The following is a 24,553-nucleotide window of genomic DNA, read 5'->3' as shown; positions in this document are numbered from 1 at the left end:
GAACTATCTTCCCTTTATGTGAGGCACATCTTCTTAAACATTGCATAACAGGTTACACAGTACAAAAATATAAAAGTATAAAATTATAAAAGTGCTAGCATTTTTTCAGAGACATTTTTGTGCAGACAGGCGGGTTAAGGTGCAAAGGCGCAGAGTCAGTTCAGAAGTGCGAGGGACCCGTCCCAAACCCTCAACGTGGGCCCTGGGGTGGCTGCAGGGCATGAAGATCCTGAGTTGGACCTCCCGGAGAGCCACCCTGACAGGTTTTCCTTCTGAGGTGTTGAGGTAGAAAGGTATACACAGTTTTGCATAAAACCAATATGGAGCACCTGAAAAGATGCAAACTGTATACAAGGAAAGTCTGCCGCCTGCCATAGTCCACAGGGACCAATGTCTCTGGTAACGGGTAGTAAATCAACTAAAATTATAAAACAACTTAATCTCAACTATAACAGCAGCCGGGGGCTGCTTAGTCCATATATTCCCGCCGAGGAAAGGGCTCTGGACTTCGCAGCTTTGGCCTGAACTCGGAGCTGCTCACACCGTGCCTCCCGTTCTTGCTGCTCCCGGTTTAGTTGGAGGATTTGTTGGAGGCACTGCTCCCTTCTCCTCTCTTCGGCCTGGGGCTCCCGGGGGGAGCCTTCTAGGTTGCCCCCCTGGTTGTCCCTGGCCCTCTCTTCCGCCGCCGGGCAGGTAACTGTGGGGCCCGGAAGCAGCGTTAGGGGGCGATGCCGCAGGCCCGAGTCCACGGGCCATTCCTGGTTGGGGCCCATCGATTCCCATGCAGGCCCGGGGTCTTCCGGTAACAGAGGTGGGAGATCACGGAGGTCTCCGGAGATGGCGGCAGCCTGGAGCTCCGGGGCTAGAGCCTGCTCCCAGGTCACTGCGCCAGGCGGTAGACACTCAGACCCGAAGTCCAGGAGGGGCACAATTTCCTCAGAGGCCGGGGTAAGGGGTTCTGACTCACCCGTCTCTGGGCCGCAGGCGCCCTCCGAAGCCTCCTCTTCCTGATCTGCTGCTCCTTGGCGGAGGGTTTCTTTCTCCCGCCGTTGCTCCTCCTGCCACTGCGCAGCCGCCTCCATGCACCTTCGGGCCAGATTGCTCGGTCCATCGCTGGGAATTTGGGGGGCTCGCAAGTGCGGATTTCTACTGGCTCTGTCTCCACCGGTACCGGCAGCCGAGCCAGCTGCAGAAGGCTCTTTTTGAGTTCCCTCCGCAGCGTCCATGTCTGCTTCCAGTGGTGGCGACGCTGAGACTGCAATGGCCGCACCTTGTTCCTTCTCTTCTTCCTCCTCTTTCAGGGCGGTTCCTGGGAGGAATGTTGACAGGCCCGCCTTCGTTCAGCCCATCCTGTTTGACGGGCATTACCCCGCGGACAGTCTCTGATGGAAGGGGCAGTCCACATTTTTGGCGCCATACGAGAGCCCAGCCCACGATGGGAGGTGTTCAAAGACAGTCTTTTCACAGTATTATGGCGCCTGTTTTTCTTGGGCGGGCGCCATTTTAAGTGTAAAAACGACAGTTCAAGGTGTAAGGCACACAGTACCCCGTAGCAATGGGCAACTCCTTCCTTTGCTGCGGGCACGCAACCCTGCCGACTATGCCAGGTTGTGACGCCTCTTCTCGAACAGCCCTTTTCTTTACCCTGGGAGATGGGGGACTCGGAGTCGGGTCCTGTGATGGAGAGATGGGGTGCAGCCGTGGCCCGGACCCGACCCATGCTCAGGGCCGTCACATTAAAAAGGATGGTGTGGGCTTATCCGGGTTCAGTGGCTGATTTACGACTATGCCACCTGTGGCACTTGGTGAAGGCCACCAGCGCTGCTTCAGTCCACTGAGACATGATGTTATGGCGGCCAAAGTTCTTACTACTCCCCACAGGCGGAGCAAGGCCTCAGGGGAGAGGGACAGGATGGAGGGGGTAGTAGTAGAGGGAGACGGGCGCCGCGTCTTGCGGTGTAGCACAGAATAAACAGTCCGGAGGCCATAGGGGTGAACTTCCAAGGCTTTACTCACATAGATGTCAGAAGGAAGGCGACTTCCTGCTCCCCGCAGAGTCCTGTGGTCACCAGAGACGGGGGTCCGACAACCTCCGAGTAAGTCCAGCATTCAGTCGGGACCCTACACTAGAGTGTTCCTGAACTACAGACCGAATCCTTTCCTGTCCGTGTGTGCGCAAATAGGCCGGGTCTCCCTCTGAGCTCCTCTCAGAACAAGGGCATGGGTAGCCGCTCCGCTCCGTCCGATACCCGGTGGGATCCTCAGGGCCCCCTCTTGCAGCCGGACTCCCTCTGAATATATCAGCATGGCGAGGACAGGTGGCGAACACCGCTCCGTCTGCATCCTGCCTGGGATCCATTTGCTATGGAGCCACACTCTTAAGCTCCAGACCTTCTCGGTCCTGGTCCTTGACCGGGTTGAGACATTCCTTGTCTACAACCTACCCCTCGTCCCAAGGCCGGGGCACGAGGGCTGTGTCTCTATTCGAGGCAGGCCCACACAGGATCTGCGCTCCGGGAGGGAGGTCACAGTGCCAGACTTGACTACCACTGTCAGTCAGAGAATGATCAAAGAACCAAGACCAAAGATGGCTTTTTATTAAAAATGAAATTTAAAGTGTAACTAACTTGTAAGTCCTCCACCCACACCCACTAACTGGTTCCCCTAACTCTTGGTTCCCCAGTCTCCCTGTAACCAGGAGGGCAGCACCTAGTGCATACTAGCCCCCTCTGGTGGAGAAATGTGGTGTTGGATGCAAAGGTTGGGTCACGACTATCACACTGTTCTTACCTCAGAGGAGGAACACTACACTCCATTAGAGAAGTGCAGCATCCCTGTGGCGGTCGAACCCTCAGGGGCGCCACAACTGCTTTGCACACTCTTGGCTTCCTCTTGATGAGCTTCAAGAGGTAGTCACCGGAAATGGTTTTCACTTCACAGGTGTGCCCTGTCAGGTTTAATAAGTGGGATTTCTTGCCTTAGAAATGGGGTTGGGACCATCAGTTGTGTTGTGCAGAAGTCTGCTGGATACACAGCTCATAGTCCTACTGAATAGACTGTTAGAATTTGTATTATGGCAAGAAAAAAGCAGCTAAGTAAAGAAAAACGAGTGGCTATCATTACTTTAAGAAATGAAGGTCAGTCAGTCTGAAAAATTGGGAAAACTTTGAAAGTGTCCCTAAATGCAGTTGCAAAAACCATCAAGTGCTACAAAAAACTGGCTCACATGAGGACCGCCCCAGGAAAGGAAGACCAAGAGTCACCTCTGCTTCTGAGGATAAGTTTATCCGAGTCACCAGTCTCAGAAATCACAGGTTAACAGCAGATCAGATTAGAGACCAGGTCAATGCCACACAGAGTTCTAGCAGCAGACACATCTCTTCAACAACTGTTAAGAGGAGACTTTGTGCAGCAGGCCTTCATGGTAAAATAGCTGCTAGGAAACCACTGCTAAGGACAGGCAACAAGTAGAAGAGACTTGTGTGGCACCCCCGGGGGTCTGGTTTCCACAGTAATGTAATGTTATGTCTGAGAGCAGGTGGGAGGTCCTTTGGTCAGGGATCCTGTGCATGCCACACCTCCTGCCCAGTCTGGGGAGGGGAAGAACTTCCCCTATATAAACCCGGGGCTGAGGCAGGGTGAGGAGTCAAGGAGAGTAGAGACGAGAAACAGTCATAGGAAGAAACAGCAGAAGCTCAGTGGGAGCAATACTACTACGAGTCAGGGGCTGGCAGCTGCAGAGCTCGCCCTGACTGAGAAGCTTTCTTACCGGACCCGGCGTCCGAGGCTGTGGGGACTAACTCTTACCCAGCAGCAGAAGCCAACCGGCAGGGGATTTCAGGTCCTCAGGCCCAGAAACCCGAAGGCAAGGTCACACGCGTGGGACCAGCACCGCCATCGTGGAGCGGAAGCCATTAGAAGGCCCCGAGTCACCGGCCATACGGGTGAGCACCACACGGCACACTCAGGGACGTGGGCTACTTATATCCGCTTCTAGCAAGGTAGCCAGAAGAGTACAGTCAGTTTGGGAGGCCTACAACTCCGCCTGGCCAGGGGAGATCCCATCTGCTCAAGGACTGACCAGGCCCCGTTCGCTAGCAAGTACTCCGGGAGGGTCTATCGTTATTACCAGTAAAGACCCTGAATTACACCGCACCGTCTCTGAGTGGTTCCTGCTACCCCCATCTTCCACGTCGGCTGCCCTGAGGCCATACCCCTCCCGTTGGGGGTTATACTATCACGCTGCACAATTCTACACCGGCCTCAGTGGTCTGCCCTGCAGCGGCAGCTCCATAGCTGCAAATCAACGGGTGGCGTAGTCGACACTCAAACAACACCTATCAAGACTGCCACACACTGAGTTTGACACCCTGGGCACGGACCGGGTCACCGCCACAAGGACTACTACCCCTATCCAGATCCGGCTCCGGGTTTCCCCTCAACACGGCCCAGGGGGCGCGTCAACTTTTGGCGTAGTCGGCAGGATTTCGTGCCCGCAACCACCGGGTACTGCGTGCCTGAAAAAGAGACTTTCAAACTCACCTGTGGTGAAGATTCCCGCCATCCGGCGCCATTTTCAGCCTTCTTCCCGCCATCTGTGAAGATTCCCGCCATCCGGCGCCATCTTCAGCCTTCTTCCCGCCATCCGTGGAGTTTTCCCGCCGTTGGACGCCATCTTGAGGACGCCGCGCGGGAAGAAGAGGGGCGTGGACTCCGAAAAGCCCGCGAGAACTGAAGCCCCGCCTCACGTCCGGACGTTGCGTAAGGTCCTGGAAGGAGCCCAGCAGACGCCGACGTCACCGGAGCGCGACGGAAGGTCCTCAACCCTGACGATCCACTGCGGAGCCGCGGCCTACGGAAGAGGATCATCGCAAGGTAGGCCACGGTCCACTAGGGGGGAGAAGGATGTCGGATACGGAGGAGAGCTTCACCGCTTCAACCCCCGCCAGCGCCACCGCTGTCGCGGTCATGCCTTTCACCATGCCCTATATCCCGGGGGCAGCCTGGCTACCCCAGTACTCAGGGGAGTCACATACCCTGCAGGACTTTAGAGAAAGGCTGGATAGCCTCTTCCAGGTGTACCCCCTCACAGAAGAGCAAAAAGTGAGCATCCTGGTGGCCCAATTAACCGGAGCAGCCCGAAGGGAGGTAAAGTCCTGGCCACCTGGGGAGAGGACTGTCGCAGGGATACTAACCCGGCTGAGGGACACCTTTGATACCCGCACCTCAGCCGAGATCAAGCTTAGATTCTACGGGTGCAAACAGCGGGCCCATGAGAGTATAAGGGACTATGCCCTGAACCTACAAGAGGCCCTGAGAGCCGTTAAGCAGACCGACCCTGACGGCGTGGGAGACGAGGACAGGCTGTTGACTGAACAATTTATAGAGGGTTTACATTGCAATGCCCACCGAACCCAGTTGCGGGCAATGGCCCTACAGGACCCTCATCTGGGATTTGCACAGTTCAAGGACAGAGCCATCCGGGTGCTCCGAGAACCGGCACCGGATGGCGTTGTGACCCACAGGCGCCCAGCTATTACTTACCACCAGGAGGCGGTGCCCTTGTCGGCAGGGCCTGTAGGGGCTGATGCGCAGGCTTTGAACAATGACCCGGCTCCAGACCTGCACCATCAGGTCCAAGAGCTAGCTAAAAGCGTTGCTGCGTTAACCCGAACTGTGCAGTCTTTACAGGCTTCCACTCCAGGGAAGATCCAGCTGGCATCCGGACCGGAGAACATCCCGTGGCGTCGACCAAGGAGGACCCCACCGGCCAGAGGAAGACCCAGTGACCGGTACAACGAGGACGGACGACCCATCTGCCGCCGCTGCAATCAACCCGGACATATGGCAAGGTACTGTCCTTTAAACTGGCACAACCTGGGGGTAGAGGGCCAACCCCCAGGAAAAAGATCACCAGGCCCATCGAACTGGCGCGACAAATATGTCGGAGGACGTCCAGTCTTGCCTGTGGTACTGGATGGCATCCCTATGAGTGCCCTACTGGACACCGGGACACAGGTCACCACCATCCCGTACGTGCTCTTCAAGCAGTACTGGAATGACTCGGATATAACCCGCTACCCTGACGACGACTTGAGTATCATCGCCAGCAATGGTCAGCCCATGCCACAGATCGGATTTAAAGAGGCGACCATTAAAATTGGTAGAGTCGAACTAGCAGCACAGGGACTGATTATTGTAGACATTGACAAACACGAGAGTCACCCAAAGATAACGCTCGGAACTAATGTAATTGAAAATTGTCTTGCAGAGGTGATTTTCCTTTTACAACAGGTTGCCAAGAACGCCAGCTCCGGCGAGCAGCGGGTGCTCCAGAAAGAGATCCGGGCACTGATGCGACGGCAACAGGTGGAACTCTCCGGCGGTGAGATTGGTAGCGTAAGAATGTGTGACCCTTTTCCTATTGCCATGCCCCCAAAAAGTGAAATGATGATTTGGTGCCGGGCAGCTATTGGTCTGAGAGGTAGGGATTACCAGGCAATGGTAGAACCAGTTTACTCGGACAGTAGGCCCACCATTTTGACAGCACGGGGGGTGGTTGATGTACGCCATGGGAGGGTGCCCGTTCGCATAATAAATATCGGGGAGAGGGAAGTGTACCTGCCCCGGTATGCCACGCTAGCCAAATTATATACCATTAACCAAAATTCTATACAATCTGTGGAACCCTTGCCTCCATCTCACCCGGAGGAAGGTAACGGCTCTAAGAAAAACATGGAGGACTGGTGTCAGCAACTACATCTGGGTACTGACTCCACTCCCGCACACCAGAAACAAGGAGTCTATCGGGTGGTTCAAGAGTATGAGAGAGTGTTCAGTAAACACCCGTTAGACTTCGGGCGAGTCAAGGTGGTAGAACACCACATCCCCACGGGAGACCATCCTCCTATAAAAGAGAGGTATCGACCCGTACCCCCTGCCCACTACCAACACGCCAAGGGGATGCTTAGAGACATGAAGGAGGCTGGGGTGATCAGGGATAGCTGTAGCCCCTGGGCAGCTCCACTAGTCTTAGTCAGAAAAAAAGACAACACCATGAGGATGTGTGTAGATTACCGGAAAATCAACCGTATCACACACAAGGATGCGTACCCCTTACCAAGGATAGAGGAGTCATTGGCTGCTTTAAGATCTGCTAACTTCTTCTCTACCTTGGATCTCACTAGCAGGTACTGGCAGGTTCCTGTAGCAGAGGCGGACTGGGAGAAGACCGCATTCACCACCCCGATGGGACTTAGCGACTTCACCTGCATGCCGTTCGGACTCTGCAACGCACCAGGAACCTTCCAACGACTAATGGAGTGTTGTCTGGGCCACAGAAACTTCGAGACGGTCCTGTTGTACCTGGACGATGTCATCGTATATTCCAAGACGTATGAGGACCACCTGAAACACCTGGCGGAAGTGTTCGAAGCTCTGGCGAGTTACGGCCTAAAGGTGAAACCCTCCAAGTGTCACCTCCTGAAACCAAAGGTGCAGTACCTGGGACACGTGGTGAGCGCTGACGGAGTGGCTCCCGACCCTGATAAGATCACCGCAATTAAGGAATGGCCAAGCCCCTCCAGCGTAAAAGAAGTGCGGCAGTTCCTCGGGTTGGTAGGCTACTACCGAAGGTTTATTCCCGGTTTCACCAAAAAGGCAGCACCTATGCAGGACCTCCTGATAGGCCAGTCCCGGAAGGCCAAGAACCAGAAGCCGCCCTTCAAATGGGAGGAGCTGGAAGAAGAGTCCTTCCGCCAGCTGAAGATGGCCCTCACGGGGGACGAAATCCTGGCGTACCCGGATTATAGCCAGCCCTTTATCCTCTACACCGACGCCAGTAACATCGGGCTAGGAGCCGTACTGTCCCAGATCCAGCAGGGGAAGGAACGAGTAATCGCCTACGCCAGCCGAAAGCTGCGACCCACCGAAAGGAACCCCGAGAATTACAGCTCATTTAAGCTAGAGTTCCTGGCCGTAGTATGGGCAGTCACCGAGCGCTTTAAGCATTACCTCGCTTCTTCCCGGTTCACCGTGTACACGGATAACAACCCGTTGACACACCTGGACACGGCAAGACTCGGTGCCCTGGAACAGAGGTGGATGGCCCGTCTGTCCAACTACGAGTTCACAATCAAATACCGGGCCGGACGCTCCAATACCAACGCGGACGCCCTGTCCAGGATGCCCAACCTGCCGGACGAAGGAGAAGATCCGGAGGGACTGGAAGAAGTTGAACTCCCTGCGTTCCACCGTCATGGGACTATCCAGTATTCCCACCGGGTAAGGAGTAAGCAGGCTGCTACGTTGAACCCCTTACCTCACTACAACTGGGCGGAAACGCAAGACAGCGACCCTGCCGTCCAACTGGTGAAGGAGATGCTGACTCGCCCGGAGGCTTGCCTTGAACCAGACGCTCCGGAGGAAGCCAAACAACTATGGGCAGAGAGGAGTCGACTGTTCCTTTACAAGGGGAAGTTGTGCCGCAGAATGGTTAACTCCCGGACGCATGAACTACTCTGGCAAGTAGTGGTGCCACGAAGAGACGCAGCCATGGTGATGGAGGCATACCACGACGGAGCTGGACACTTCGGGTGGAAGAAGCTGGAGTTCCTGCTGCGCGAGCGATTCCACTGGGTAGGCATGAGGGGAACCATTGAGAAGTGGTGCAGAGACTGTGGCCCGTGCAACCTGAGAAGGAAGGACCGTGCCAGCCAGAAGACTCCCCTGCAGTCCATCGTCACCCGGCAACCGTTGGAACTGGTAGCCTTGGATCATGTAAAACTGACCCCAAGCAGAAGTGGCTACGTCTACGCGTTAACCATCGTGGATCATTACTCCCGGTTCTTGGTTGTCGTCCCCGTCAAGGACTTAACGGATCAAACAGCAGCTAGAGCCTTCCAGCAGCACTTCTGCCGTCCACACGGGTACCCGGACCAAGTGCTGACGGACCAGGGACCTGCCTTTGAAGCGGAGGTCTTCCAGGAATTCTGCAATCTATATGGCTGCCGGAAGATAAGGACGACACCCTACCATCCGCAAACTAATGGACTTTGTGAGAAAATGAACCAGGTGGTAATGGATCTTCTAAAAACGTTGCCCCTGGAAGAACGCAGTCTGTGGCCTGAGAAGTTGCCCGATCTGGTGGACCTATACAACCACATCCCGGTAGGTTCCACCAACTGTACCCCGGCTTACCTAATGAGGGCAAGACCTGGTAAGTTACCTGTTGACCTGGAAATGGGAGTCCTGACACCCGAGGACACTTCACCAGAAGCAGACTGGGACACAGAGAGGCAGCAGCAGTACCGGAGAGTACAGGAGAGCGTGGAGCGAAGTCTCTGTCAGGCTAGGGAAAGACAAGAGAAAACTTACAACCAGTATGCTCCCGCTGTTCCCCTGGTACCCGGAGAGCAGGTCTTGAAGAGGAAGAGACGGCTCCACAAGTTGGACGACCAGTGGGAGAAGGACCCGTACACCGTACTGCCCTCAAGCCACGAGAACCCGAAGGTTTGTACCATCAGTAAAGACGGAGGGGAAACCACAGCCATTGTATCCCGGGACCACCTGAAGAAGTGTCCCGAACAACTGAGGAACCCTGAAGAGGAACAAGAAGACCATCGACCCGTGGAGGAAAGGGAAGATATGGTTAGTACTGTGCTCGGGGACTTCCCTCGGTCTTGGACTCAAGTCAATTGTGCAGTTGTGGTACCCGTACTCACCTTCCTCCAACCAGCATCCCAAGCACCTACGGAGCAACAGGTAGAGCTGGAAGAACAGCCGGTCCAGGAGGCAGAAGACCCCACACCCGCAGACCAGGAGGATCAACCCTCTGCTTGCAGTGAGCCTGCCATATCCCTAGTGAGCCAAAGAGCCGGTAGACAGCTGCCCAGTTTACCCTTGACAGCTCCTACACCCTGTAGTTCAGGGCTAGACAGTCAGCTCCGTAGGTCCACTAGGGCCACTAGAGGCCAGTTACCCGCACGTTGGAGGATTTGAAGTGTATAAATTGTTTTATTTATGTTTACCTGTGTATTGTTGCTTGTGTATAATTTTGTGTTTCTAGTTATTTGTAGGAGTCCTTGGTGGATTTACCGGGAATCCCTTGTACATAGTTGGAGCGTAACCCAGGATGGACTAAAGACTGTTAAGGACTCGGGGCAGGACAAACCCCTACCTGGTTACGTCTCCCTGTTTTGGTGAAATGGACACCTTGCTTTTCTTCAAAGACTGCACCTGGTTACGGACATGCCGTGACCACCTTTATGTGTTTTTTTTTTCTTATTGTACTGTTATTGTTGTTATATCTTGTTATGTTTTTCTAAAATATGTTTAGTCCCGGAGTACTAAATTTCACTAGGGGGGAATGTGGCACCCCCGGGGGTCTGGTTTCCACAGTAATGTAATGTTATGTCTGAGAGCAGGTGGGAGGTCCTTTGGTCAGGGATCCTGTGCATGCCACACCTCCTGCCCAGTCTGGGGAGGGGAAGAACTTCCCCTATATAAACCCGGGGCTGAGGCAGGGTGAGGAGTCAAGGAGAGTAGAGACGAGAAACAGTCATAGGAAGAAACAGCAGAAGCTCAGTGGGAGCAATACTACTACGAGTCAGGGGCTGGCAGCTGCAGAGCTCGCCCTGACTGAGAAGCTTTCTTACCGGACCCGGCGTCCGAGGCTGTGGGGACTAACTCTTACCCAGCAGCAGAAGCCAACCGGCAGGGGATTTCAGGTCCTCAGGCCCAGAAACCCGAAGGCAAGGTCACACGCGTGGGACCAGCACCGCCATCGTGGAGCGGAAGCCATTAGAAGGCCCCGAGTCACCGGCCATACGGGTGAGCACCACACGGCACACTCAGGGACGTGGGATACTTATATCCGCTTCTAGCAAGGTAGCCAGAAGAGTACAGTCAGTTTGGGAGGCCTACAACTCCGCCTGGCCAGGGGAGATCCCATCTGCTCAAGGACTGGCCAGGCCCCGTTCGCTAGCAAGTACTCCGGGAGGGTCTATCGTTATTACCAGTAAAGACCCTGAATTACACCGCACCGTCTCTGAGTGGTTCCTGCTACCCCCATCTTCCACGTCGGCTGCCCTGAGGCCATACCCCTCCCGTTGGGGGTTATACTATCACGCTGCACAATTCTACACCGGCCTCAGTGGTCTGCCCTGCAGCTCCATAGCTGCAAATCAACGGGTGGCGTAGTCGACACTCAAACAACACCTATCAAGACTGCCACACACTGAGTTTGACACCCTGGGCACGGACCGGGTCACCGCCACAAGGACTACTACCCCTATCCAGATCCGGCTCCAGGTTTCCCCTCAACACGGCCCAGGGGGCGCGTCACTTGTTTGGGCTAAAGAACACAAGGAATGAACATTAGACCAGTGGAAATCTGTGCTTTGGTCTGATGAGTCCAAATTTGAGATCTTTGGTTCCAACCACCGTGTCTTTGTGCGACGCAGAAAAGATGAACGGATGGACTCTACATGCCTGGTTCCCACCGTGAAGCATGGAGGAGGAGGTGTGATGGTGTGGGGGTGCTTGTGACACTGTTGGGGATTTATTCAAAATTGAAGGCATACTGAACCATCATGGCTACCTCAGCATCTTGCAGCGGCATGCTATTCCATCCGGTTTGCGTTTAGTTGGACCATCATTTATTTTTCAACAGGACAATGACCCCAAACACACCTCCAGGCTGTGTAAGGGCTATTTGACCAAGAAGGAGAGTGATGGGGTGCTACGCCAGATGACCTGGCCTCCACAGTCACCAGGCCTGAACCCAATTGAGATGGTTTAGGGTGAGCTGGACCTTAGAGTGAAGGCAAAAGGGCCAACAAGTGCTAAGCATCTCTGGGAACTCCTTCAAGATTGTTGGAAGACCATTTCCGGTGACTACCTCTTGTAGCTCATCAATAGAATGCCAAGAGTGTGCAAAGCAGTCATCAAAGCAAAAGGTGGCTACTTTGAAGAACCTAGAATATAAGACATATTTTCAGTTGTTTGACACTTTTTTGTTAAGTATATAATTCCACATGTGTTAATTCATAGTTTTGATGCCTTCAGTGTGAATGTACAATTTTCATAGTCATGAAACTACAGAAAAATCTTTAAATGAGAATGTGTGTCCAAACTTTTGGTCTGTCCTATATATATATATATATAAACACAGTGGTGTGAAAAAGTGTTGCCCCCTTCCTGATTTTTTTATTCTTTTGCATGTTTGTCACATTTAAAGGGAAGGTGCCGCGATTTTCAATTTTGTATTAATAATTATTGATTATGTAATCAATTATTTTTAATACTAAATTATATGTACCACTTTATTCCTTTTGTATTCATTAATTTTTACAGTGGCCACTGGGGGCTACCATTTTTATTTGGGGGGTGTGTAAGAAGCTAAGCAGCATCTTACACACCTCACGGCAGCCATGGCCATAAGAGACAGGAGTTGGTCACCGGCCCTATCTCTTACATTAGAGGCCGCTCTTCCTGCCTCTTGCTGCGACCTGGTCATGCCCCCTAGGCCTAGGCTGTCCAGGTCGCAGCCGTGGGAGGAGATTGCAGCCTTCTTTATTAAGCCCGCAGTGTAAGCTGCGGGCTGCACATTCCCCCTGTCATCACACGCACTGCTCAGTGCCTGGGAGGAGGAGGAAGTGCCTGGGAGCGGAGGTCCGGGTGAGTATCAGAGGCTGCGGCAGCGGGGTGCGGCGATCTCAGCCTCTCAGCAGTTATCACCGCTCACCGCCGACATCTTCAGGCAACACAGACAGCGCTGGGTGGGAGCGTGGAAGGTAAATAGAAACGTTTATTGTTTTTTTTTCATTGAATTTAATATATGGGGGCATATTTCCAGGATGGGGGCATATACCCAGGATGGGGGCACATACCCAGGATGGGGGCATATTACCCAGTATGGAGGGCCATATACCTAGGATGGGGGCATATACCCAGGATGGAGGGCCATATACCTAGGATGCGGCATATACCCAGGATGGGGGCATATTACCCAGGATGGGGGCATATACCCAGGATGGGGGCATATTACCCGAGATGGAGGGCCATATACCAAGGATGGGGGCATATACTCAGGATGGGGGCATATATCCAGGATGGAGGGCCATATACCTAGGATGGGGGCATATACCCAGGATGGAGGGCCATATACCTAGGATGGGGGCATATACCCAGGATGGGGGCATATTACCCAGGATGGAGGGCCATATACCTAGGATGGGGGCATATACCCAGGATGGAGGGCCATATACCAAGGATGGGGGGCATATACTTAGGATGGGGGCATATACCCAGGATGGAGGGCCATATACCCAGGATGGGGGCATATACCCAGGATGGGGGCATATTGCCCAGGATGGAGTGCCATATACCTAGGATGGGGGCATATACTCAGGATGGGGGCATATACCCAGGATGGAGGGCCATATACCTAGGATGGGGGCATATACCCAGGATGGAGGGCCATATACCTAGGATGGGGGCATATACCCAGGATGGAGGGCCATATACCCTGGATGGGGGCATATACACAGAATGGGGGCATATTTCTAGGATTAAAGAATACAGTTATATGAAAAAGTTTGGGCACCCCTATTAATCTTAAACTTAATGTTTTATAAAAATTGGTGTTTTTGCAACAGCTATTTCAGTTTGATATATGTAATAACTGTTGGACACAGTAATGTTTCTGCCTTGAAATGAGGTTTATTGTACTAACAGAAAATGTGCAATCTGCATTCAAACAAAATTTGACAGGTGCATATGTATGGGCACCCTCATCATTTTCTTGTTTTAAATACTCCTACCTACTTTTTACTGACTTACTAAAGCACTTTTTTTGGTATTGTAAGCTCATTGAGCTTTGAACTTCATAGCCAGGTGTATGCAATCATGAGAAAAGCTACTTAAAGTGGCCACTTGCAAGTTGTTCTCCTGTTTGAATCTCCTCTGAAGAGTGGCATCATGGGCTCCTCAAAACAACTGTCAAATGATCTGAAAACAAAGATTATTCAACATAGTTGTTCAGGGGAAGGATACAAAAATCTGTCTCAGAGATTTAACCTGTCAGTTTCCACTGTGAGGAACATAGTAAGGAAATGGAAGAACACAGGGACAGTTCTTGTTAAGGCCAGAAGTGGCAGGCCAAGAAAAACATCAGAAAGGCAGAGAAGAAGAATGGTGAGATCAGTCAAGGACAATCCTCAGACCACCTCCAGAGAGCTGCAGCATCAACTTGCTGCAGACGGTGTCACTGTGCATCGGTCAACTATACAACGCACTTTGCACAAGGAGAAGCTGTATGGGAGAGTGATGCGAAAGAAGCCGTTTCTGCAAGAACGCCACAAACAGAGTCGGCTGAGGTATGCAAAAGCACATTTGGGGAAGCCAATTTCTTTTTGGAAGAAGGTTCTGTGGACTGATGAAACCAAGATTGAGTTGTTTGGTCATACAAAAAGGCGTTATGCATGGCGGCAAAAAAACACAGCATTCCAAGAAAAACGTTTGCTACCCACAGTAAAATTTGGTGGAGGTTCCATCATGCTTTGGGGCTGTGTGGCCAATGCCAGCACCGGGAATCTTGTTAAAGTTGAGGGACGCATGGATTCCACTCAGTATCAGCAGATTCTTGACAATAATGTTCAAGAATCAGTGATAAAGTTGAAGTTACGCAGGGGATGGATCTTTCAGCAAGACAATGATCCAAAACACCGCTCCAAATCTACTCAGGCATTCATGCAGAGGAACATTTACAATGTTCTGGAATGGCCATCCCAGTCCCAAGACCTGAATATCATTGAACATCTGTGGGATCATTTGAAGAGGGCTGTCCATGCTCGGCGACCATCAAACTTAACTGAACTGGAATTGTTTTGTAAAGAGGAATGGTCAAAAATACCTTCATCCAGGATCCAGGAACTCATTAAAAGCTACAGGAAGCGACTTGAGGCTGTTATTTTTGCAAAAGGAGGATCTACTAAATATTAATGTCACTTTTCTGGTGAGGTGCCCATACTTTTGCACCTGTCAAATTTTGTTTGAATGCAGATTGCACATTTTCTGTTAGTACAATAAACCTCATTTCAAGGCAGAAACATTACTGTGTCCAACAGTTATTACATATATCAAACTGAAATAGCTGTTGCAAAAACACCAATTTTTATAAAACATTAAGCTTAAGATTAATACAGGTGCCCAAACTTTTTCATACAACTGTATACCCAGGATGGGAGCATATACCCAGGATGGGGGCATATGCCCAGGATGGAGGGCCATATACCCAGGATAGAGGAGCATATACCTAGAACGGGGCCATATTCCCAGGAAGGAGGGCCATATTCCCAGGATGGGGGCATATACCCAGGATGGAGGGCCATATACCCAGGATGGAGGCATATACCTAGGATGGGGCCATATACCCAGGATGGAGGGCCATATACCCAGGATGAAGGGCCATATACTAAGGATGGAGGGCCATATACCTTGTATGGAGGGCCATATACTTTGTGGAGCCCGCAGTGTAAGCTGCGAGCTACACATTCCCCCTGTCATCACACGCACTGCTCAGTCAGTGCGTGCCGTGACAGGAGCTGCCGGGGAGGAAGTGCCTGGGAGCGGAGGTCCGGGTGAGTATCAGAGGCTGCGGCAGTGGGGTGCGGTGATTTCAGTCTCTCAGCAGTTATCACCGCTCACCACCGACATCTTCAGGCAACACAGACAGCGCTGCGTGGGAGCGTGGAAGTAGAAGCGTTTATTGTTTTTTTTTCTTTGCATTGAATATATGGGGGTATATACCCAGGATGGGGCATATGCCCAGGATTGGGGTATATACCCAGGATGGGGGCATATTTGCAGGATGGGGGTATATACCCAGGATGGGGGCATATTTCCTGGATGGGAACATATATCCAGGATGGGGCATATACCCAGGATGGTGGGCCATATACCTAGGATGGGGGCATATTACCCTGGATGGAGGGCCATATACCCAGGATGGAGGGCCATATATCCAGGATGGGGGCATATACTCAGAACAGGGGTATATTTCTAGGATGGGAGCATATACCCAGGATGGGAGCATATAAACAGGGTGGAGGGCCATATACTCAGGATGGAGGGCCATATACCTAGGATGGGGGCATATTACCCAGAATGGAGGGCCATATACCCAGAATGGAGGGCCATATACCCTGGATGGGGGCATATACCTAGAATGGGGCCATATACCCAGGATGGAGGGCCATATTCCCAGGATGAAGGGCCATATACCCAGGATGGAGGTGTTATGAACTGCTACAAACACTAAGGAAAGATAGGAAAACTGTCCCTACAATAGGACTAAGCTGATTCCCTACGATGCAGCGGGGGACCTGTTCCTTGTGAACAGACCAGCCTAAGTCCTCGGCTAGTCTGAACGCAGACCTATAGATATAAGGAAGGGGTCCCTACAAGAACTAAGGATTGGGATATAGTTGGACACCTCCTAGCAGAAATTGTAGCAGAGCAAAGACAAACAAACAAACAGAAATACTAGTGGTCAAAAGACCAAGCAAACTACAGAGTAAGGTACAAGGCACCTGGCTAGTTTAAGAGTAAATGTAACACTGAAGTCCAGCAAGGCCAGGAGGGCGGAGCTGGATTATATAGGCAAAAAGTCATGTGACCAGCAAAATAGAAAAAACTAACAGGAGGGTTCTAACAGGAGGGCTATATACCCAGGATGGAGGGCCATATACCCAGGATGGGGGTATATACCTAGGATGGGGGCATATACATAGGATAGGGGCATATACCCAGGATGGAGAGCGATATACCCAGGATGGGGGCATATACCCAGGATGGGGGCATATTACCCAGGATGGAGTGCCATATACCTAGGATGGGGGCATATACTCAGGATGGGGGCATAAACCCAGGATGGAGGGCCATATACCTAGGATGGGGGCATATACCCAGGATTGAGGGCCATATACCTAGGATGGGGGCATATACCCAGGATGGAGGGCCATATACCCTGGATGGGGGCATATACACAGAATGGGGGCATATTTCTGGGATTAAAGAATATACCCAGGATGGGAGCATATACCCAGGATGGGGGCATATGCCCAGGATGGAGGGCCATATACCCAGGATAGAGGGGCATATACCTAGAATGGGGCCATATACCCAGGATGGAGGACCATATTCCCAGGATGGGGTCATATACCCAGGATGGGGGGTCATATACCCAGGATGGAGGGCCATATACCCAGGATGGAGGCATATACCTAGGATGGGGCCATATACCCAGGTTGGAGGGCCATATACCCAGGATGAAGGGCCATATACCAAGGATGGAGGGCCATATACCTAGTATGGAGGGTCATATACTTTGTGGAGCCCGCAGTGTAAGCTGCGAGCTGCACATTTCCCCTGTCATCACACGCACTGCTCAGTCAGTGTGTGCCGTGACAGGAGCTGCAGGGGAGGAAGTGCCTGGGAGCGGAGGTCCGGGTGAGTATCAGAGGCTGCGGCAGTGGGGTGCGGTGATTTCAGCCTCTCAGCTGTTATCACCGCTCACCACCGACATCTTCAGGCAACACAGACAGCGCTGCGTGGGAGCGTGGAAGTAGAAGCGTTTATTGTTTTTTTTTCTTTGCATTAAATATGTGGGGGTATATACCCAGATGGGGCATATGCCCAGGATTGGGGTATATACCCAGGATGGGGGCATATTTGCAGGATGGGGGTATATACCCAGGATGGGGCATATACCCAGGATGGAGGGCCATATACCCAGGATGGTGGGCCATATACCTAGGATGGGGGCATATTACCCAGGATGGAGGGCCATATATCCAGGATGGAGGGCCATATATCCAGGATGGGGGCATATACTCAGAACAGGGGTATATTTCTAGGATGGGAGCATATACCCAGGATGGGAGCATATAAACAGGGTGGAGGGCCATATACCCAGGATGGAGGGCCATATACCTAGGATGGGGGCATATTACCCAGAATGGAGGGCCATATACCCAGAATGGAGGGCCATATACCCAGGATGGGGACATATACCTAGAATGGGGCCATATACCCAGGATGGAGGGCCATATACCCAGGATGAAGGGCCATATACCCAGGATGCAGGTGTTATGAACTGCTACAAACACTAAGGAAAGATAGGAAAACTGTCCCTACAATAGGACTAAGCTGATTCCCTACGATGCAGGGGGGAACTTGTTCCTTGTGAACAGACCAGCCTAAGTCCTCGGCTAGTCTGAACGCAGACCTATAGATATAAGGGAGTGGTCCCTACAAGAGCTAAGGATTGGGATATAGTTGGACGCCTCCTAGCAGAAATTGTAGCAGAGCAAAGACAAACAAGCAAACAGAAATACTAGTGGTCAAAAGACCAAGCAAACTACAGAGTAAGGTACAAGGCACCTGGCTAGCTTAAGAGTAAATTTAACACTGAAGTCCAGCAAGGCCAGGAGGGCGGAGCTGGATTATATAGGCAAAAAGTCATGTGACCAGCAAAATAGAAAAAACTAACAGGAGGGTTCTAACAGGAGGGCTATATACCCAGGATGGAGGGCCATATACCCAGGATGGGGGTATATACCTAGGATGGGGGCATATACATAGGATAGGGGCATATACCCAGGATGGAGAGCCATATACCCAGGATGGGGGCATATACCCAGGATGGGGGCATATTACCCAGGATGGAGTGCCATATACCTAGGATGGGGGCATATACTCAGGATGGGGGCATATACCCAGGATGGAGGGCCATATACCTAGGATGGGGGCATATACCCAGGATGGAGGGCCATATACCTAGGATGGGGGCATATACCCAGGATGGAGGGCCATATACCCTGGAAGGGGGCATATACACAGAATGGGGGCATATTTCTAGGATTAAAGAATATACCCAGGATGGGAGCATATACCCAGGATGGGGGCATATGCCCAGGATGGAGGGCCATATACCCAGGATAGAGGGGCATATACCTAGAATGGGGCCATATTCCCAGGATGGAGGACCATATTCCCAGGATGGGGGCATATACCAAGGATGGAGGCATATACCTAGGATGGGGCCATATACCCAGGATGGAGGGCCATATACCCAGGATGAAGGGCGATATACCAAGGATGGAGGGCCATATACCTAGCATGGAGGGCCATATACTTTGTGGAGCCCGCAGTGTAAGCTGCGAGCTGCACATTCCCCCTGTCATCACACGCACTGCTCAGTCAGTGCGTGCCGTGACAGGAGCTGCCGGGGAGGAAGTGCCTGGGAGCGGAGGTCCGGGTGAGTATCAGAGGCTGCGGCAGTGGGGTGCGGTGATTTCAGCCTCTCAGCAGTTATCACCGCTCACCACTGACATCTTCAGGCAACACAGACAGCGCTGCGTTGGAGCGTGGAAGTAGAAGCGTTTATTGTTTTTTTTTCTTTGCATTGAATATATGGGGGTATATACCCAGGATGGGGCATATGCCCAGGATTGGGGTATATACAAAGGATGGGGGCATATTTGCAGGATGGGGGTATATACCCAGGATGGGGGCATATTTCCTGGATGGGAACATATACCCAGGATGGGGCATATACCCAGGATGGAGGGCCATATACCCAGGATGGTGGGCCATATACCTAGGATGGGGGCATATTACCCAGGATGGAGGGACATATACCCAGGATGGAGGGCCATATATCCAGGATGGGGGCATATACTCAGAACAGGGGTATATTTCTAGGATGGGAGCATATACCCAGGATGGGAGCATATAAACAGGGTGGAGGGCCATATACCCAGGATGGAGGGCCATATACCTAGGATGGGGGCATATACCTAGAATGGGGCCATATACCCAGGATGGAGGGCCATATTCCCAGGATGAAGGGCCATATACCCAGGATGGAGGTGTTATGAACTGCTACAAACACTAAGGAAAGATAGGAAAACTGTCCCTACAATAGGACTAAGCTGATTCCCTACGATGCAGCGGGGGACCTGTTCCTTGTGAGCAGACCCACCTAAGTCCTCGGCTAGTCTGAACGCAGACCTATAGATATAAGGGAGGGGTCCCTACAGGAACTAAGGACTGGGATATAGTTGGACACCTCCTAGCAGAAATTGTAGCAGAGCAAAGACAAACAAACAAACAGAAATACTAGTGGTCAAAAGACCAAGCAAACTACAGAGTAAGGTACAAGGCACCTGGCTAGCTTAAGAGTAAATTTAACACTGAAGTCCAGCAAGGCCAGGAGGGCGGAGCTGGATTATATAGGCAAAAAGTCATGTGACCAGCAAAATAGAAAAAACTAACAGGAGGGTTCTAACAGGAGGGCTATATACCCAGGATGGAGGGCCATATACCCAGGATGGGGGTATATACCTAGGATGGGGGCATATACATAGGATAGGGGCATATACCCAGGATGGAGAGCCATATACCAAAGATGGAGGGCTATATACCTAGTATGGAAGGCCATATACTTTGTGGAGCCCGCAGTGTAAGCTGCGAGCTGCACATTCCCCCTGTCATCACACGCACTGCTCAGTCAGTGTGTGCCGTGACAGGAGCTGCCGGGGAGGAAGTGCCTGGGAGCGGAGGTCCGGGTGAGTATCAGAGGCTGCGGCAGTGGGGTGCGGTGATTTCAGCCTCTCAGCAGTTATCACCGCTCACCACCGACATCTTCAGGCAACACAGACAGCGCTGCGTGGGAGCGTGGAAGTAGAAGCGTTTATTGTTTTTTTTTCTTTGCATTGAATATATGGGGGCATATTTCCAGGATGGGGGCATATACCCAGGATGGGGCATATGCCCAGGATTGGGGTATATACCCAGGATGGGGGCATATTTGCAGGATGGGGGCATATACCCAGGATGGGGGCATATTTCCAGGATGGGAACATATACCCAGGATGGGCCATATACCCAGGATGGAGGGCCATATACCTAGGATGGGGTATATACCCAGGATGGAGGGCCATATACCCAGGATGGGGACATATACCCAGAATGGGGCCATATTTCCAGGATGGGAGCATATACCCAGGATGGGAGCATATGACTCGCCGCCTGGGCCGCGTGGGGAACCCGGAACCGGGCCTCTGGTGGGATGCTGGGGGTGGTAGTCTCAGTGTGGAGGCGACCCGGTCCGTGGCTCAGGGTGGTCAAACCAGTGGCAGTCTTAGTGTAATAACAAATGTCCGACTACGCCACCCGTGGATTGCGGTCAGTGGGGACCACCGCTGCGCTGCAGACCGCTGAGACTGATGTTGTAAGCGCAGCCAAGTATGGGATAACTCCCCACGGGAGAAGTATTGCCTCAGGGCAGCTAGTATGGATGATGGGAGTGATGGTGTGAGCGTCCCAGTACTGATGGTGCTGGTGCGGCGATGAAACACAGAGACGTGGGGCTGCAGTTTCCAATGCTTTACTCACAGTTGTTATTCGTGTCAATCCTGCAGGCGATGACTGCCCAAGCCATGCTGCGTCCACCAGGCAGGGGACTCGACCAACTCCCAGGCAATTCCAGAGCGTGGCACAGGGCTCCCTTCTCTGGCCGTCCTCACCAGTGACCCACCTTTGTCCAGCTTCCTCGGGCCTTCTATTGGCGAAACCTATCTCCGTTTTCCCTGACCCTATATGGTATGCTTTCCTGGTGGATGTAGTGAGGGGTCGCACCAAGATGTGGTCACAACCTCCGGTCTTTGGCTGAGAAATCTGTTGCCTCCACCAATTTGGGTCCCGGTACCCTGCTCTGCCAACCCTTCACCCGCAATCTCCTGGGCCTTTGGGGTTCCCTCTGTCCTCGTGTCTCTGGGCCTTTCTTGATGTTCTTGTTCCTTTCTTACTTTCCTTTCTGTTCCTTCTTCTCTCTCTCTCTCTCAGGCCCCGGCCTCCTGACAAGGCCTGCCTGGGGAGCAGAGCCCATGCAGCAGCTCTGCTCCTTGTCACTCCTCCTCAGACTGTACTCCTCTCTGAACTCACACTGTCCTAAGATGGTGCCCACCTTTTATACCTCCCTCTAGCACCCGAGCCCAGGTGACTAGCAACCAATGGGCTCCTACCTATGCCCAGAGACCCACCCCTATCTGCTCCTACACCACTGGGTTTTCCTTACCCTCCTCACTCCAGCCAGGGACAGAAGCTGTCGTGCCTGCACTTCTGTGGGAGCACCGTTGAGCTGTCCCTCGGAAATGGGGTGTGTGTAGTGCATGCAGGGACAGCAAAGGCCCAGGAGATTGCGGGTGAAGGGTTGGCAGAGCAGGGTACCGGGACCCAAATTGGTGGAGGCAACAGATTCCTCAGCCAAAGACCGGAGGTTGTGACCACATCTTGGTGCGACCCCTCACTACATCCACCAGGAAAGCATACCATACCAGAGGTGTGATATTCCACTCCTGGTCCACACTCCATCCTTACCCGGGAGTGGAATATCACACCTCTGGTTTGAGGTGCAATACCCCTGTAGCAGCCGAGCCCTCGGGGTGCTACACATATACCCAGGATGGAGGGCCATATACCCAGGATGGTGGGCCATATACCTAGGATGGGGGCATATTACCCAGGATGGAGGGCCATATACCCAAGATGGAGGGCCATAAACCCAGGATGGGGGCATATACCTAGAATGGGGCCATATACCCAGGATGGAGGGCCATATACCCAGGATGGAGGGCCATATATCCAGGATGGGGGCATATACTCAGAACAGGGGTATATTTCTAGGATGGGAGCATATACCCAGGATGGGAGCATATAAACAGGGTGGAGGGCCATATACCCAGGATGGAGGGCCATAAACCTAGGATGGTGGCATATTACCCAGAATGGAGGGCCATATACCCAGAATGGAGGGCCATATACCCAGGATGGGGGAAAATACCTAGAATGGGGCCATATACCCAGGATGGAGGGGCATATTCCCAGGATGAAGGGCCATATACCCAGGATGGAGGGCTATATACCCAGGATGGAGGGCCATATACCCAGGATGGGGGTATATACCTAGGATGGGAGCATATACATAGCATAGGGGCATATACTCAGGATGGAGAGCCATATACTCAGGATGGAGGGCCATATTCTCAGGATGGGGGGTCATATTCCCAGTATGGGGGCATATACCCAGGATGGAGAGCCATATACCCAGGATGGAGGGCCATATTCCCAGGATGGAGGGTCATATTTCCAGGATGGGGGCATATACCCAGGATGGAGGGCCATATTCCCAGGATGGAGGGCCATATTTGCAGGATGGAGGGCCATATACCCAGGATAGAGGTATATACCTAGGATGGGGCCATATACCCACGATGGAGGGCCATATACCCAGGATGAAGGGCCATATACCTAGGATGGAGGGCCATATACCTTGTATGGAGGGCCATATACTTTGTGGAGCCCGCAGTGTAAGCTGCGAGATGCACATTCCCCCTGTCATCACACGCACTGCTTAGTCAGTGCGTGCCATGACAGGAGCTGCCGGGGAGGAAGTGCCTGGGAGCGGAGGTCCGGGTGAGTATCAGAGGCTGCGGCAGTGGGGTGCGGTGATTTCAGCCTCTCAGCTGTTATCACCGCTCACCACCGACATCTTCAGGCAACACAGACAGGTGCTGCGTGGGAGCGTGGAAGTAGAAGTGTTTATTGTTTTTTTTTCTTTGAATTGAATATATGGGGGTATATACCCAGGATGGGGGCATATACCCAGGATGGGGCATATGCCCAGGATTGGGGCATATACCCAGGATGGGGCCATATTTCCAGGATGGCAGCATATACCCAGGATGGGGGCATATTTCCAGGATGGGAACATATACCCAGGATGGGGAATACCCAGGATGGAGGGCCATATACCTAGGATGGGGCATATACCCAGGATGGAGGGCCATATACCTAGGATGGGGGCATATTTCCAGGATGGGAACATATACCCAGGATGGGGAATACCCAGGATGGAGGGCCATATACCTAGGATGGGGGCATATACCCAGGATGGAGGGCCATATACCCAGGATGGGGGCATATACCCAGAATGGGGGCATATTTCCAGGATGGGAGCATATACCCAGGATGGGAACATATACCCAGGATGGAGGGCCATATACCCAGGATGGAGGGCCATATACCTAGGATGGGGGTATATACCTAGAATGGGGCTATATACCCAGGATGGAGGGCCATATACCCAGGATGGAGGGTCATATATCCAGGATGGGGGCATATACCCAGAACAGGGGTATATTTCTAGGATGGGAGCATATGACGCGCCCGCTGGGCCGCGAGGGGAACCCGGAACCGGACCTTTTAGTAGATGCTGGGGGTTGTAGTCACCGTGGCGGCGACCCGGTCCGTGGCTCAGGGTGGTCAAACTAAATGGCAGTCTATATACTAATGTCCGACTACGCCACCCGTGGATTGCGGTCAGGGTGAACCACCGCTGCAGGGCAGACCACTGAGGCTGGTGTTGTGGGTGCAGCAGAGTGTAGTACAACTCCCCACGGGAGGAGTATAGCCTCAGGGCAGTAAA

The sequence above is a fragment of the Phyllobates terribilis genome, unplaced genomic scaffold, assembly GCF_046119375.1.
Source record: "Phyllobates terribilis strain yellow unplaced genomic scaffold, ASM4611937v1 Scaffold_1__5_contigs__length_1240528914, whole genome shotgun sequence".
In the NCBI taxonomy this organism is placed as follows: domain Eukaryota; kingdom Metazoa; phylum Chordata; class Amphibia; order Anura; family Dendrobatidae; genus Phyllobates; species Phyllobates terribilis.
The sequence above is the reverse complement of the archived record's forward strand: the minus strand, read 5'-3'. Positions refer to the sequence as shown.